The sequence below is a fragment of the Dasypus novemcinctus genome, chromosome 19 (assembly GCF_030445035.2).
Source record: "Dasypus novemcinctus isolate mDasNov1 chromosome 19, mDasNov1.1.hap2, whole genome shotgun sequence".
Lineage (NCBI taxonomy): Eukaryota > Metazoa > Chordata > Mammalia > Cingulata > Dasypodidae > Dasypus > Dasypus novemcinctus.
Window position 1 is genome coordinate 10,281,967 of NC_080691.1, and position 16,024 is coordinate 10,297,990.

Genomic DNA, 16,024 nt, shown 5'->3' on the forward strand with positions numbered 1-16,024 from the left:
CATGGGCTCAGGAACAAGGACCTGCCACAAGACATTGTTTTATATTCTATCCTCTAACTCAAGACAGGACTTTCTTTCTCAAGTATCTGTAAGAATCAGCTATAGGCAGTGATGGAGCCACATGGCAAAGCTCTAATAGGGCCCTTACTGCAACAGGTGAGCACCGCAAGAAAGCACACCTGATGTGGCGCTGCCTAGAAAGTTCCAAGTCATGGCAGTGTTGGTGAGAGAGGGCCATGGATGGGCAGAGCCAAAGGAGAGCTCTGGAGATGCTCTGTCCAGCCACTCCTGCGTGAATGTGCTACCTGCATCTGCTCTGGCTGGCTTCACTCGGCTGGGGCAGACCTTCTCCTGGACGCATGAAGGGCTCTGCTGTCTTCCTCCTTGTCCTGGGCCGGTCACAGGGGACTCTCTCCTTCACTCAGTAAACATTAACAGAGAAACCTACTGGGTGCCAGGCTGTAGCTAAAGGTTTGGAGAAATCATGAGAAATTCACATATGGAACTTATCCCAGCATTTATGGAGCTGACAGATCTAGTTAATAAAAAGAGAAAAGAAAATGTTAGGCTTATTTCACTTCTTCTGTTCCTCCTTTCATAGAAGGGCTGAGCATAATATTATTTTTCCAAATGAACTGAGCATCTGTCCACACAATATAGTATCATGTCTATTCTGTACTAAAGGAAATTTTAGAACAGAGATTCTAAAACCAAGTTCACGAGAGCACCTGTCTGATACCACAAATCAAGTCCCATGATCAAGAGGGTGGGGACGGAAGAAGCTGCCTGCAGAAGGGAACAATAGTTGTTGGACTCCCTCCCTTGGTACACCCAAAGAGGAGGACACAGGGATGGCTGTGGGGAGGACTGGCTTCTCCTCTGTCACTGCTGGTGGGACCTGGGACAAGTTGAGATTCCTTTGAACCTCAGCCCCAGCAATCTGAGGGGAAGTTATTGAGTCTCAACTTCATAACTACTATACTGGACATCAAATTTGAGGGACTTTGAAATTGTAACATTCTAACAAAATATCAGACACATCATCATGTGTTTCAATACGTGGGGCACCAGGAGAAGCAGGCTTTGACTGACACCATGGAATAAGAAATCTGAAGATCAACTCTGGCACATCCCCACACGAGATTACCTTACAGCTGGAAGAAAAGAACCGGGTGGTGCTCAATAGCACAGAAATGGTCCAGGATTCACGGTAAATGAAAACAGCAAGAACAAATTGTTTATGAAAAAGGATCACTTTCATGTAAAAAATAAAAGGAGAGTACATAAGAATATAAACTCCCATCTGCTTACATTTTCTTAAAGAAGGGAAGGACAGCCATAAAATCTTAGCGATGTGCCATAACCAGCATTTACTTACTGTCCGAACATCTGCGTACCAGCTGAGATTCAAGTGACCTAGACCAGAAGTGGCACAAACCACAGGCTCAGCTCTGGTTTGCCCCGCCTGTCTGTCATTACCTGCGGACTGGGGCACAGGGTAAGCATGGCAAACTCGCAGGGGTCTTTAAAGTTTATAGCACACAATGATTCCCATTCCATTAGACAAAGTCACATGGCCAAGCCAGCATCAATGGGACTGAAAAGTCTACCCCATATCTAGAGCAGAGGACAGAAAGGGGAGAGGCTATAGGAGTGGAGGTACCAGGAACGAACTGTGGTAGCTGAGAGCCTCCAACAAGATGGAATTTGGAAGGTGCACACATTTCGTATCTACCCCAGTGTGCCCTGACTCTGGAAGACCCATTGTTCTGAGCTGCTCAGCATCTATCCCTCCTCTTCTGGCCACAGCATGCCTATTTTCCTGGAATAACTCCTCTCCCTGTTTTAGTCCATATGGGACTGGCACTGTGCCTTAGCTATGAGGTGGGCAACTAATCCAGGCAAGGGCAAACAGTACAGTGTGTCAGGCTGACAAGACTCCTTTCTGGGTCTTTGCTGGAACTCCTGGGACTGAGATCTCTTCCTATTGGCAGACTGGCAAGACAAAAGCATAAGCGTCCATGCTGCCACCACCAATGTGTGCCTGCATGAGGTCAAAGTCCTAAAGGGGTGGGCATCTCTTAGAGATGCAGAGACATACGCTTTGACAGCACTGGTCAACTAGCCCACCAAAGAGGAACTTCCTCCATTCCTGTGTCAGAACAGCCACGTGCTCCCCGAGATCAAGCTCTCTCATGCTAAAAAAATACACCATAAGCATGTAACCCCTTTCCCCAGTGGGTGCCCAGATATTCCCAAGTTTGCTTTGGTCAGATGCCATCTCTGGGTTCAAATTCACTGCCCCATTCCCTAGATTAAAGTATGTGCTTACATCCTGAACATACAATTGACCTTCCCTGAAAATCACTGAACTATACCTAACCATGACTCCATTTGCTTCTCTCCCTCTCTCTCCCAATCCTTGGGTCAGCCAAATTTAAGGCTTCCAGTTTTCTTTGGGTTTACTACAATGAGATAGAAATGCAGGAATAAGGGCTAGAGATCAGCCAACAGGTTTCTTGTGTTCTTCATTACTTTTAAAATTCAATGCCAAGCAATGCAAGCTACCCCCTACCCTGCCCCAGCTCTCTGCCCGCGGGTGGGACCTTCCCACCCACTGAGCAATCTCAGGTTCCAGAGCCAGAGCCCGTGAGATTCTTTCACGCTGACACATGGAGCCACAGTCCATTCATTTTTACTGCTTCTGTAATTTCCCCTTTATGAATATGGCAGTTTATTCTTCCATTCCCCTTTAAATGGAATATAAATTGCTTCCATCATTTGTTATTACAAATAAATGAATGTTCTTGTACCCATCTCCTGTACACTCATCCTTTGAATGGGTCTCTAGCAGTTCTTTGGTTTTTTAATGTTTTCTTCAGTCACAAAACCATTTCTCAAATGATTATTTTGTCCAGAACCATCATATATAAAACAGAAACAGGTGACTTGCAGAATTGAAGTAGGGGACACCTATACACAACAGAAACAGTTGACTTGTAGGGTCTATCTGTGTACATGCACTCATCCCCGCAGCAGCTCCCTGGCACCGAGATTGAGAAGCACTGGAGAAAAGCTGACCCAATCGTTCAGATCTCAGCTCTGGCACTTGCTGGCCACCTGACTGCACAAATCACTTAAACCCTTTGAGTCTTTGCTGTGGCACATGTATCAACATGTGATCTTCATTTGGTATAAGTTCATTATTTACATATGAGTTTCACCTCTTCCTCCCATGGCAAAAGTTCCATCAGGCCGAAATTACACTTGGAAATATCTTAAAGACCCAAAATATAAAGCTGTCAGGTTTTATATGTACAGTAATCAGTAATGTGTATATCCATATTTGATGAAACATGGTCAAGTAATGCTTATAAATGCATAGAGGGTAGTACAGAGAGATAAAATTATGCAATTCTTCCTCTCTGCTTGGAACAGCTGAGCAAATTATTAGGACTCGAGTTCAATGGTTGCTCTTATTTGCTATCATTACCTACATCTCCTGTAAAGCAGTTCCTCAATTCCTCTAATAGTCTGCTGCTCAACAGTTTCTTTGTAGGTGGGAGAATTCAATGAAACCATCTCTGGCTACTCGCTGATGAGCAAAACGATGCATTTCACTTCTTCGTCAATGTTAGTGAAACTTTAAAATCATGCACACATTTACCTTCATAAGTTTTGCCAAAATATACTCATTTATACTGAATGGCAGAGGAATTGAAATGCCCCAAGAAACAAAGATCAGTGATTTCCTCCAGCTTGGGCTCATCACTGGATATACACATAGGCATTGGTTGGGATATTTAAAGGTTCACCGACAAAAGTAAAAGTATTCATTCTAGATGCATTTTATTTGGGGCCATATAAGCACAGATGAATATTCTCTATGGGTCTGGCCCTTCCTGACAGCATGCTTGTGAACACAAATCAGACATGATGACTGAATTCATGCTCTGATATGTGGGTCCACTGATGAGGAGACAAATTTACTTACATTTATACTTTTTATTACCATCATAGAAATGAAAACGCAAAATCTAAATATTTCCATCGTGAACTCCAGATAAGAAATCCAGGACTCTAGGTTGAGGAAATCCTGCCCACCATTCAATGTTAACATCTCTAAGGTATACTGTGCTCTGTCCCCTCCTAGAACGCAGCACTCTGGGGACAAGGTGTCATCTTATCCATGTCTCTGTAGCCCAGAGTCTAACACACTGCAGACACACAATTACTTGGATAAATAAATGATAGAGGCAGCATGATCCACCCAAGACTGTACACCACAAAAGGGACACGGATTGTGAGCCCCTCCCAGCCCATCTGTGGCCTCACCCTACAGCCATCCACACAATCCCTCATTCCACCAGCCTTCCCTAACGCTGTCAATCAATTTCCACTCATGACACACTTCTTTTTGGAACTATTTCTTTGTATGAGTACTTTTTATTTTTTCACACGTCTTTCTCACCTACTGTCTTAGTTTGCCAAAGGGCTGCCAATGGAAAGTACCAGAAATAAGTTGGCTTTTATATGGGAATTTTATTTGGGGTAAAAGCTTACTGTTCTGAGGCTGTGAAATGTCCAAATCAAAGCTCCATCAGAGATGCTTTCTCACCGACGTCAGCTGCTGGTGGTCCTGGGGTCCTGCCACATGGTGAAGCAGGATGACCGCCAGTCTCTGCCTTCCCCTCCAGGCTCACCGTGTCCTGTCCCAGCTGTGCACCACCAGACACATGGCTTGTCTCTCTTTGGGCCTCCTCTCCATCTCGGCTGCCCTGCTTTCTTCCCAAATTTAGCTGTAGGCTGTTAGGTCCCCATGGTTAGTCTCTTCAGCCTTGAGCTGCTCCATGGGCCCAAACTTTCGGGCTTTGTGCTTCAGCTTTGGCTGCTGGTATTCCTCGAGTCCTGCCTCTCACATGGCAGGGTCAACACCAGGGGAGCTCCCTATTCTGTGTCTTCTTTCTCTCTATGTCTCCATTTGTATAAGACCTAGCAAGAGGGAGTAGACCCAACCTGATTCATGCCTCACTAACATGGCCCAGTTGATGGGGTCCCACCCACAGGAATGGATTAGTTCAAGAACACAATCTTTTTTCTTTTAGGGATTCATAAATTAACTCCAAAGTGGCACACCTTCATATTTGGGCCACGACTATGCCGAGTTCCTTCTTTTCCATTTCTCCAAGGCCATCTGGCCGGCACTCAGCATATAACTATTGATGGTCCAGGCTCACAGGGGGCCAGTGTGGGCAGAGTGGAAGTCACCGCCCTATCCTACACCCACAACTTTATTTATCGCAAATCAGGGTCTTGATGCTGAAAGGGACTTCAGAGAACATCTGGTCTAAACCCTCATGTCACAGAAGCTACTTTCCCACATGGACACTTAGCATTAATAGTGAGTCTGAGGTTCAAAACCAGGCTGCGCCTTTCTGCTATTTTTGTTATATCGCAGCCAGCTCTGTGGAGGACTTTCTACTGATTTTGTTATGTGGCAGCCAGTTCTGTGGAGAACTCTGAGGAAGCAAAGCAAAAGAAGAAACACCCTGCCCTCAGGAAGGCCACTGCAGACACAGTAAAAGCACAGTCATTGGGGGGCAATACAGTCTCCATGAGGTCGAGGAGGCGAGCATGCTCACTGGCTGCCTGCGTCTCAGAACTCAGAGGGAACTGCTGCTCACCTTCGTTTGGGATACAAATGAAGATTCCTGGGCACCCCTTCCCAATGGAAACCCCCATTAGACATTAGCGCAGATGACACTGCTATGGGGAAGCCAATTAATTTTAGTTCTTCTCCTCTAGGGACAAAACCCAAATGCCTTCATCAAGGTGTTGCTCTGCTTTCTTAGATGAGTTTTTCCAAAAATTATTTATCAAAAGTTCAGAGCAACTTGGGCTCAAGACTATGTCTCAGTGCAAAGTTTAGCATTTACTGATTTGTGGGATGTTTTCATTTTAGCATTTTATCCCTTGTCACTGGGAGATTTAAAAAGCACCACAACACTTGCTAGCTTAGGAAAAGATCCAGGTACTTCATATTCATCATGCGGTGCTCCAAAGGGAATTAAGTCCTGTTTAGGTGGTGAAAGCTCAGCTTATGATGCTGCCCAGCTCCTCACCCCAGCTCCATCCACAAACGCAGAGCCTGCAGGAACCAGCTGGTAATGAGCTCTACTGGCACAGGTGCTGGAGCCAAGGCTTAGGGGTTAAGGTGTGCACATAAATTAATTACACAAAAGAAAGGCATTTGGGCAGCATCAGCAGGTGTTTTCTAGGTCGGGGGTGGGATGCTGGACAGGAGAGAGGAGGAGCTACAGAGTTCAGATTTTTTAAACTTCCATTTAAAGTACTTAGAAAGTTTTGTGTGTGTGTTTTTAAGGGAAAACAAACACTCGCATCAAGTCTGGTATAGCATATTTGACAAAATTGGCAATGAGACAAGCTGGAATAAGCATACTTCACTCAAAGGAGACAGCCACCACTTAGAACCAATTGTTTCCATGTGGGAATACTGGCAGTCTTCTTAGAGCATCTGGTTTTTCAAGAGAAACAGAAGATCCAGATTTTGGATAAAATCTACCCATTTTCCAATACTGACCACTAATAGAAAAAAACTAAAGCATGGTGCTGGCCAAACAAAGTAAATCTTTTCCAAATGCATCACTGGTTGGTGCTCGTTATTAATCCCTTGGTGCCAGGGAGGCTCATCCCCAGGAGTCATGTCCCACACTGGGGAGAAAGTAATGCATATTTGCTGAGTTTGGCTTAGAGAGAGGCCACATTTGAGTAACAAGGAGGTTTTCAGGAGGTTAACTCTTAGGCAATAGTTATTATTAGGCTAAGTTTCAATTTTACAAGAAGCAGTTTCATAGTTACAAGCATAAAAATTGAGGGCTTGATCCTGTTGGTGGGTTGTGGATTCTTAAAGGAGATAAGAGGAGAACTGAGATGGACTACTGATGTTTAATGTATGTAGAAGTTTTAATTAGCTTTATTATAAAGGTGTGGAAATGTATAGAGTGGATGGTAATTCTCAGTGAGTAACAGCTAGTTTATAAATGGGGATGTGGCTGAAAATGATAGTCTAGGGATGTAAATGCCGACTGACAGAATGCTAGAAAATAATCTACGAACTGAACAGCACAGTAACCCAGAAGTGGATGAAAATTGCAGTTGATGGTACAGATGCAAAAGTGTCCTTTGTGAGCTAGAGCAAAAGTACATCATTACTGCAGGGTTTTGGGAATGTAGAAAAGCTTGGGAAAAATATAACTAGAGTGACCTATGGACTGTGGTTAGCAGTAATAATGTAATATGCTTGCACCTATGCCAAAGATGTACTGTGTTGATAATGGAGCAGTATGGAGAATGTGTGCCAAATGTACACTATGGACATGGTAACAATCAGATGATATTATTTTATCTGTAACAAATGTTCACCACCATGTGTTGATAGATGGATGTTGTTTGGGAATTCCACACATGTGCATGATTGTTTTATAATTTTACAACTTCTGTCATAAAAAATATATTTAAAAAATAATAGGGTGGGTTGGGGGAAAATACACCAAATGTAAGATAAGGACTATAATTAGTAGTAAGAGTTTGACAATATTCATTCATAATCTGTAACAAATGTCTCATGTCAATGCAAGGTGTTGGTGGAAGGTTGATGAATGGGGCCACTATAATGTTATGCTTGTTTGCTTTGTAAGTCCACAACTTTTACTATATACTTATTGTTCATGTATGTTCATATATAAATGATATAAAGATAATAATAATAATAATAATAGGGTTGGTTGGGGGAAAATACTTTGGTTAGCAGTAATATTTTGACAATGCTCTTTAATCATTAGTTAAAATGTTTAACAATTATGCAACAATGGTGGTAGGGTGAGTTACAAGAGTCCTGTGTGATGCTACATATATTTGCTTTGCAAGTTCACCACTATTACTATATACTTATTGTTTATGTATTTTTATGTATGAGTGATATACTTCAATAAATGTAAAAGAAAAAGTTGAGGGCTTGACATATTGGTCTGCTCTCTTTTATTAGGCACTGCCTATGTACTCAAGAGATTCTTGTCCCCCTATTTGAGAACATACCAGGGCTCCCCAGGATTGGAGTTTAATATTTTGTTATTTATTATATGGGTCTCCACCCACTGAGATAACACTCTATGACAAGATGAACACATTCATATCCTGTAGAGGCTGGCCCCAGGTGTACCCTTCCCCACACATCCCCCGCACCACTGACACCTTTCACCAGTGACCCACCCCTGCCATATTTGCCAAAACAAAAAACAAAAAACCACATTCCCCAATTTTATTTCCAACCACATCCTTCTACCTCCCCAGAGTTCATCTGTTCCTTCCTCCAGCCCCCAGCTCACTTCCATGGATAGCCCAACACACCCCCGTCCAACACCACTCACCCTCACACTCTAGCACCACCGACCCTACTCACATCTCTGCACCACCATCATCCTAATCCTCTGCCAAAACAACCCTTTCCAACTCATCATAGATTCTGCCCAGATAGAGCCTTGGCTCATCATTCTTTACTAACTTTCTATCTCCTGGTAACCTTCCAGAATCTATCTCTCAGTCTGCTCAATATCCTTAGGTCATATCAGTGAGGTTGTGCAATATTTGTCCTTTAGTGACTGGCTTACTTCACTCAACATAAGGTCTTTGAGATTCATCCAAGTTGATGCATGTCAATAATTCATACTTTCTTATAGCTGATGGTGATCCTCTTTCATCCTTTTTCTCCCTGATTATAGAGTTGCAGAGATGTGGGCTGAAAACTACTTGTGGCCATGGTTCCTACTTTCTGGGGAAGCTTGGGTGGGCAATGAAACTGATGCACAAAATAGTAAAAGCAAAAAGAACATGCTCAGTCTGAGTTTCATCTCTGATTCCTATCAACCCTAAGACCCCAACATTCTCACCATTTGCTTCCAAGGTCCACTACATCACCCTCCCTCCTACCTCTCTTTTGGAAGCTGAATTCAGCAGTTCCTGACTGGGTGTGATTTGTTCCCCAGAGGACAACGGGCAGTGTCTGAAGATATATTTGATTGTCACATCTCAAGGAAGGTACTCCTGGCAATCAATGGGCACAGGGTGGGGTTGCTGCCACACACCCTACAGTGCACAGTATGTTCCAATAATGAGTTCTCAGAGCCTGGAGGTCAACAGTGGCAAGGCTGAGAAGGTCCAAGTTAGTTCCACCTCCTGTCTTATCACCGGGGTCCTAACAAATGCCCCTGTATCTCACACATCTCAAAGTCATGCCCTGAGGCAGAATACCATATTCCACCCTGTGGGGCAAATCCACACATTAAGTCCACAAATAGTCATCCTACAGAGGGGATGTTTCCTTGTTAAATGTTTCGCATTTGCACATTGTCTGCACTAGAATGGATGTAAAAACACTCTCCTTCACTTCCTGGTATTTTTCCCTTTTTGTTAATGCTCTAAACAGATCTCTGAAGTTAAATAAAGTGAGCACAAAGTTCATTAGCCTGGCTCTCTGAAACAATTCTATCAATATTTCAGGGTTTATGCAGACTGGAGATGTGGACATTGACTTCACTTGAAAGAACTCCTTCTTCCTAGAGAGAAGACGTGTGTGTTTCTGCCATTGGCTGCCTCTGTGCTGGCCAACACCTTGGTCCCTGAAGTCCTATCAATTGGTGCAGGTCACTGGTTTGTTAATGAACTCATGTACATGCAGAAAACAAGTGGCCTTGCTTGGACAGATCCAACCTGACCGGACGCCTTCTGCACAGGGAAAGGCCTCCCTGCCTGGGTGCTTCCCTTTTAGCGGAAGTGGGGCCATACGCCTCATCTTCAGTGAAACAGGAAATGGACGCTGCTCTACATGAATGATTATTTGAAATGTGCCTTCAGCCACCTGAAATAGAAAGGAATGGGTCATTTCATTTCAATTTTAAGATGAAAATATGGGTACAGCAATAAAGGTGAAAGAGAGAGTCAGACAAGAAACGTGGAGGGCAGATGATGAGAGTGAAATTTGAATGTTTAAAAAATCTATTTTAAGAGTCTAAATGGTTTGGACAGCAGTAGGGTGCGAATGCAAAAGCCTCTGGGACTCCACGTGAGCAAGCCCAGTGATGGAGGTATCTGGTCCTACTGGACTTGGAAACAGTGCCAACGTGCCCCACTGTGCTCAGGCTAACATGTGACCACCTGCCAGGAGCAGCCCCATCGGGAGTTAGAGGTCTGTAGAGACCTCAGGTGCACTCAGCAAAGGGCCAGGCCACTTGTTGCTTTGTTAAATGTCAACTGGAGAGGAATTTTCAGTTGGAAAACATCAGCATCCTGCACACGTGTTTAAATACACCTTTTTCTCTCCTCTGCAAGGGCAACCATTTCACCACACAGCCTTTTAAGGAGAGAGCAGCTTTCAGCTATGGAGTAAATGGGGGAACTGGACCTCACAAAGCAGCTGCCCTGAAAGGTGGCTGGCTTTATCTACTGCCCTGGGACTTGTGTGGTAATCAAGTGGCCACTGGCCAGCTTTGCTCCAAATACTCAAGGTTACTTTGTGTGAAGGGAGAGTTTGGCAGCCTCCACAGCTGGGACTGGTAGAACCTTGTAAAGCTTAATAAAAGGAGCCCAATAAGTGCTGAACGGCTAAGCAATGCTCCCCGGGAAAGGCTCTCCATTCGTCCTCATCACACTGTGAAGAACTTCTCTGGCTCAAAGAAGGAGAGTTCAGTCAAGAAGAAAGTGGAGCCAAACACTGGAGAAAATCAGCTGTCTTGATACACTGCTCATGAACCAAGGCACAGCTGTGCCTTAGAGCTGGACAGCTGGGGGACATGAGCCAATACCCCACTACTTCCCTCAAACCAGCCAGAGGAGCTTCATCCACTGAATCTGACAGTCTGGCTAATAGCCACGCTGCCTCCTGCAGGAACCCAGTGGAATGGACGCTGAAGCTGATCAACTCTGCCCACAGCAGTCTCCACTTGGGGCTAAACACCAAGACCTAGTCAGAGGCCTTCTTTTTCTTTTACTGAACACAAAATAAATACATCTCCAAAAGATACAAAACTGTAGGGGCCACGTTTAAACAGGACCTGAGAAGCCCCCAGATGGCACCCTCTGAGGAACTAGGAAGGAGTTGGGCTTGCCTGGAGGTGGGCTGAGGTGAGGAGGGAGGAGGGAAGAAGGCAAGTCCCTGGCCCTGGCTGAGGAGAGATCTGGGAAGCTTGCAGGTTTAAGCTGCCACAATGAAGGACTTCAATTAAGAGTGCTGATTCTCATTTGAGGAAGCCGAAACAGAAATAGAAGGAACAAGAGGTTAATATTGATGACTGTACTTATGAACCTTTTCTTCTAAAATTGAAGCTTAGCCTAGTATCATATATTACTTAAGAGTTACCTCCTGAGAGCCTCCTTGTTGCTCAAATGTGGCCTCTCTCTAAACCAAACTCAGCATATAAATGCGTTACCTTCTCCCTGCCATGGGCTATGACTCCCAGGGATGAACCTTTCTGGCCCCAAGGGATTATTACCAAGCACCAACTAGCAATGCACCTGGAAAAGACCTAGACCCAAAGTGGGAAAGGGTAAATACAAATGAGTTTTTACGGCTAAGAGATTTCAAAATGAGGGAAGCGGACTTGGCCTAGTGGATAGGGCGTCCGTCTACCACATGGGAGGTCCAAGGTTCAAAACCTGGGCCTCCTTGACCCGAGTGGAGCTGGCCCACATGCAGTGCTGATGCACACAGGGAGTGCCGTGCCACACAGGGGTGCCCCCTGCGTAAGGGAGCCCCATGCACAAGGAATGCACCCCATAAGGAGAGCCACCCAGCATGAAAGAAAGTGCAGCCTGCCCAGGAATGGCGCCACACACACGGAGAGCTGATACAACAACAAGGAACAGAGATTCCCATGCCACTGGCAACAACAGAAGCGAAGAAGAACACACAGCAAATAGACACAGAGAACAGACAACTGGGGTGGGGGAGGGGGGAAAGGGGAGAGAAATAAATTAAAAATTAAAAATTTAAAATTAAAAAAGATATCAAAATGAGTTGGGAAGCCATTCCAGACGTTATGCTTATACACATCTCAGAAGGAACTCATTGACTGCCACAGTAAATATTGCCTCAAATAGGGGGCTTCTGAGGACTCTAGAGACATCGACACTATAGGCAGGGCAGGCAGTTCCGGAGTTTGGTGCCCTGCCAGTGGGCCCTCCCTTGGCATGTATGCTCCCCAGTGTGACAGAGATGCACTCATTTGTGGTTTCCCTACACAAGACTCTTCTGCTCCTTCTATATGAACCTATAGTTAGTATTATACTTGGTAGGTATATGCCCAAGAGACCTAAATCTTTGGGTTGTTCATGTGCCAGTTGGGCCCTGAATCTCAGCAGAGTTGCAGCACCCATCTCCAGTTCATTAGACTCACCAAGGACAACTAATAAGGAGATGATGATGGACAATGCCCATCCCAAAGAAAAGAGAGAGTTTGCAACCGTAAGCAATATAGTCCCGGCCATCTGCCCCGTGGGATCTAAGCCCCTCTCAATTAGAGACAGAGTGGGTATCACCATCTCAGAATCCTAAATATTGGGGAATGAATGATGGACTAGAGAAGACTTACTATTATTTTACTATAGATTTATTGTTATACTAGCAATGGAAGCACTTTTATCACTGATGTGGAGGCAGTGGCCACTGGATGTTCTGAGGGGAGGGAGAGGGAAAAACAGGTGTAATATGGGGGTATTTTCAGGACATTGGAATTGTACTGAATGATATTGCAATGATGGATACAGGCCATTATATATTTTTCATAACTTACAAAATTGTGCGGGACAGAGTGTAAACTATAATGTAATGTATAATCCACGCTTAGAGGCAATGCTCCAATGTGTTCATCAAATTGTAACAAATGTACCACACTAATGAAGGATGTTGTTCATGTGAGAAAAGTGTGGGAGGAGTAGGGAGTGAGGCATATGGAAATCCCCTATATTTTTAATGTAACATTTATGTAACCTAAGGTATTTTTTAAAACATATTAAAAAAAAGAATTAGCTTATTAAAAAAAAGAATGTATGAAATTGAGTTTTAATACTTAATTTCTTAATCCATAGATAATTTTAAATTAAAAGATATATTACATTGAAACACAAAAAATAATGAAGCCTTATCTATACCCCAGCCAACAGGAAATGTATGCTACATCTCCAATTAGAAAAGAGCAATAAATATCTAAATTACTGGTAGAAAGAAAGATGTAAGGCATGGCATTAACATCTAGACTACCAGAAAACTTACCTTAAAAGCTTGGCTCCTGGGACAGGCAAAGGGAAGGAAATTCACACCCAGTAATGTTACAGGGAATTTTGCCAACCTTTTTAAGGAAGAGAAATAGCCTTGACTTCCTCTGGGTTTTTCATATACCTCCTTCTACATCAAGCTAGCATCACTTGGCTGTCTTCTTTGGAAAGCTATTCTAACCCAGAGCAGACAGATGTATATTCCCCCAAACTGAAACAGGTGTTCAAACAAAAACTTGCACATGTATGTTTATAGCAGCTCTAGTCAGAGTGGAAACAGCCAAATGTCTGTAAACTGGTAAATGGGTAAACAAAATATGGTCTATCCATACAAGGGAAAATTACTCAGGACTAAAATGAACAAAGTATTTATACATGGCACAATTTGGACAAATCTTAAAAACATTATGACAAAAGAAGTCAGTAACAAAAGACCACATATTGTATGTGCTACTCACATGAAACTCAGAACAGGCAACTACATAGCAAGGGATAGAAGGAAGGGAGGATGGTGTATTAGTCAGGGTTCTTTAGGGAAACAGAATCAACAAAGACTATCTGTCGATAGTAAGAGATTTATCAGAGTCTCTCACACAGCCGTGGGGATGCACAAGTCCAGATTCCACAGGCAGGCTGCAACCAGGGGCTCCGATGAAAGTCCAATGAAGCTTCTTGAAGGATTCTGGGAGATGTTGGCTGTCCAAAGATGAGCTGGGAAATTCTCTCTCAATGCTGGCACTTCCACTTTTAAGGGATTCAACTGATTGGGTTAAGTGCCACTCACTGCTGATGGCAATCTCCCTGACAGATGTAATTATAACCAGCTAGCTATGATTTACCACTGCAGTAAAGTCAATGGTGACTAAAGTCCATAAATGTCCTTGTATTACAGTTAGTCCAGTACTTGCTTCACAAACAACTGGGCACAATTACCTGGTCGAGTTGACACAATAGCCTAACCATCACAGTCCACCCCTTGTCAACTCGGCAACCATACACATTACCTTAAACCATAACTAGTCTCTAAGTAAAAACAATAACAGACATGGATATATATATATATATATTTCCACCTAACAATGTCCAACTCTTCTGCATACAACTGGAAATGCATTAATTTCATACAGAATAAGGTGCAAGTTTTGGGGTAATATTTACTCTCAAACTTAACATCCTCAAATATTAAGTCATGAAATGGATACAACTTGTTATATGATAAGGGGAAAGTTTGGGGAAGAAGACAAATTCATTTTGTGTACATAAACAATCATCATCATAATGAAACAAGGAAGAAAGATTCATAACCATTATAGTCCTCGTTTCTGAAACTGGTCACGTGGTCGAAGTTCATATTTATCACCACCTTCTTCCACTACCTATTCCATGGTTCCATTACCCTCAGCAAGCACTTCAGCTGTCTGTGGTTCTTTGCCTGGTAGGGTGACTCACACTTTCATTCCTGAAGATTCTGGGCCATTGTTAGTCCTGCTTGGATTGGGTTGTTGCAACTTCCCATTGACTTTAATCATAGGACATGGCAGTACTAGGAGATGCCCTAGAGGATCTCTTGTATTCCAGGCAAACTCTTCTTTACCCCCATTGTGTAGATGCAATACTATTTCCTCTTGATAGTCAGGATCAATCACCCCAGCCAGTACAGTAATTCTCTTCTTTGACTGTTGCTTCAGAAGTAAGAGGAGCCCAAAGTGGCCAGGTGGCAGTTTTAACTTCCAGCTCAGTGGAATCACTGTTGTGTTCCCTGGTGACAGCACTCCTCCTTTTGGGACTGAAACCTGTAGACCAGGGAAGTGGATGTGGCTCAACTGGTAGAACTTCTCCCTACCATATGGAAGGTCCAGGGTTTGATACCCAGGGCCCCCTGGCCCATGTGATGAGCTGGCCCATGTGGAGTGCTGCCATGTGCAAGGAGTGCCACCCCTCACAGGGGTACCCCCCATGCAAGGAGTGCAGCCCGCCCAGGAGTGGTGCCACCCACACAGAGAGCTGACGCAGCAAGATGATGCAACAAAAAGAGACACAGAAAAGAGACAACAAGTGACACAACAAACTGGGGAGGTGAGGTGGAACAAGAGAATGATCGCCTCTCTCCCACTCCAGAAGGTCCCAGGATGGGTTCCCAGAGCCACCTAATGAGAATAAAACAGACACAGAAGAATGCAAAGGGAATGGAACAGAGAGCAGATGGGCGGGGGGGTGAGAAATACATTTTTTTTTAAAAAAGCAAAAATCTGTAGACCATAAGAGTTTGAGGTTGCAGGGACAGGAAGCAAAAATGTTCCCAGTGGGTCACTAGGGGTAATAGTGAGTGGCACCACTCCCGTTTCCACCCCTTGATTTCTGGACCCATGGATCCTGGTTATGGGAGAAACAGTACCATAGATTGGACACTGATTTAAAGCATATACAGCCTCGTGGAGAACACTGCCCCAGCCCTGCAAGGTATTTCCACCTAGTTGGCACCATAATTGAATCTTCAAAAGGCCATTCCACTGTTCTATCAATCCAGCTGCTGTAGGGTGACGGAGAACATGGTAAGACCAGTGAATTCCATGGGCATGTGCCCATTCCCACACATCATTTGCTGTGAAATGGGTTCCTTGATCAGAAGCAATGCTGTGTGGAATGCCATGGTGGTAGATAAGATATTCATTAAGTCCAC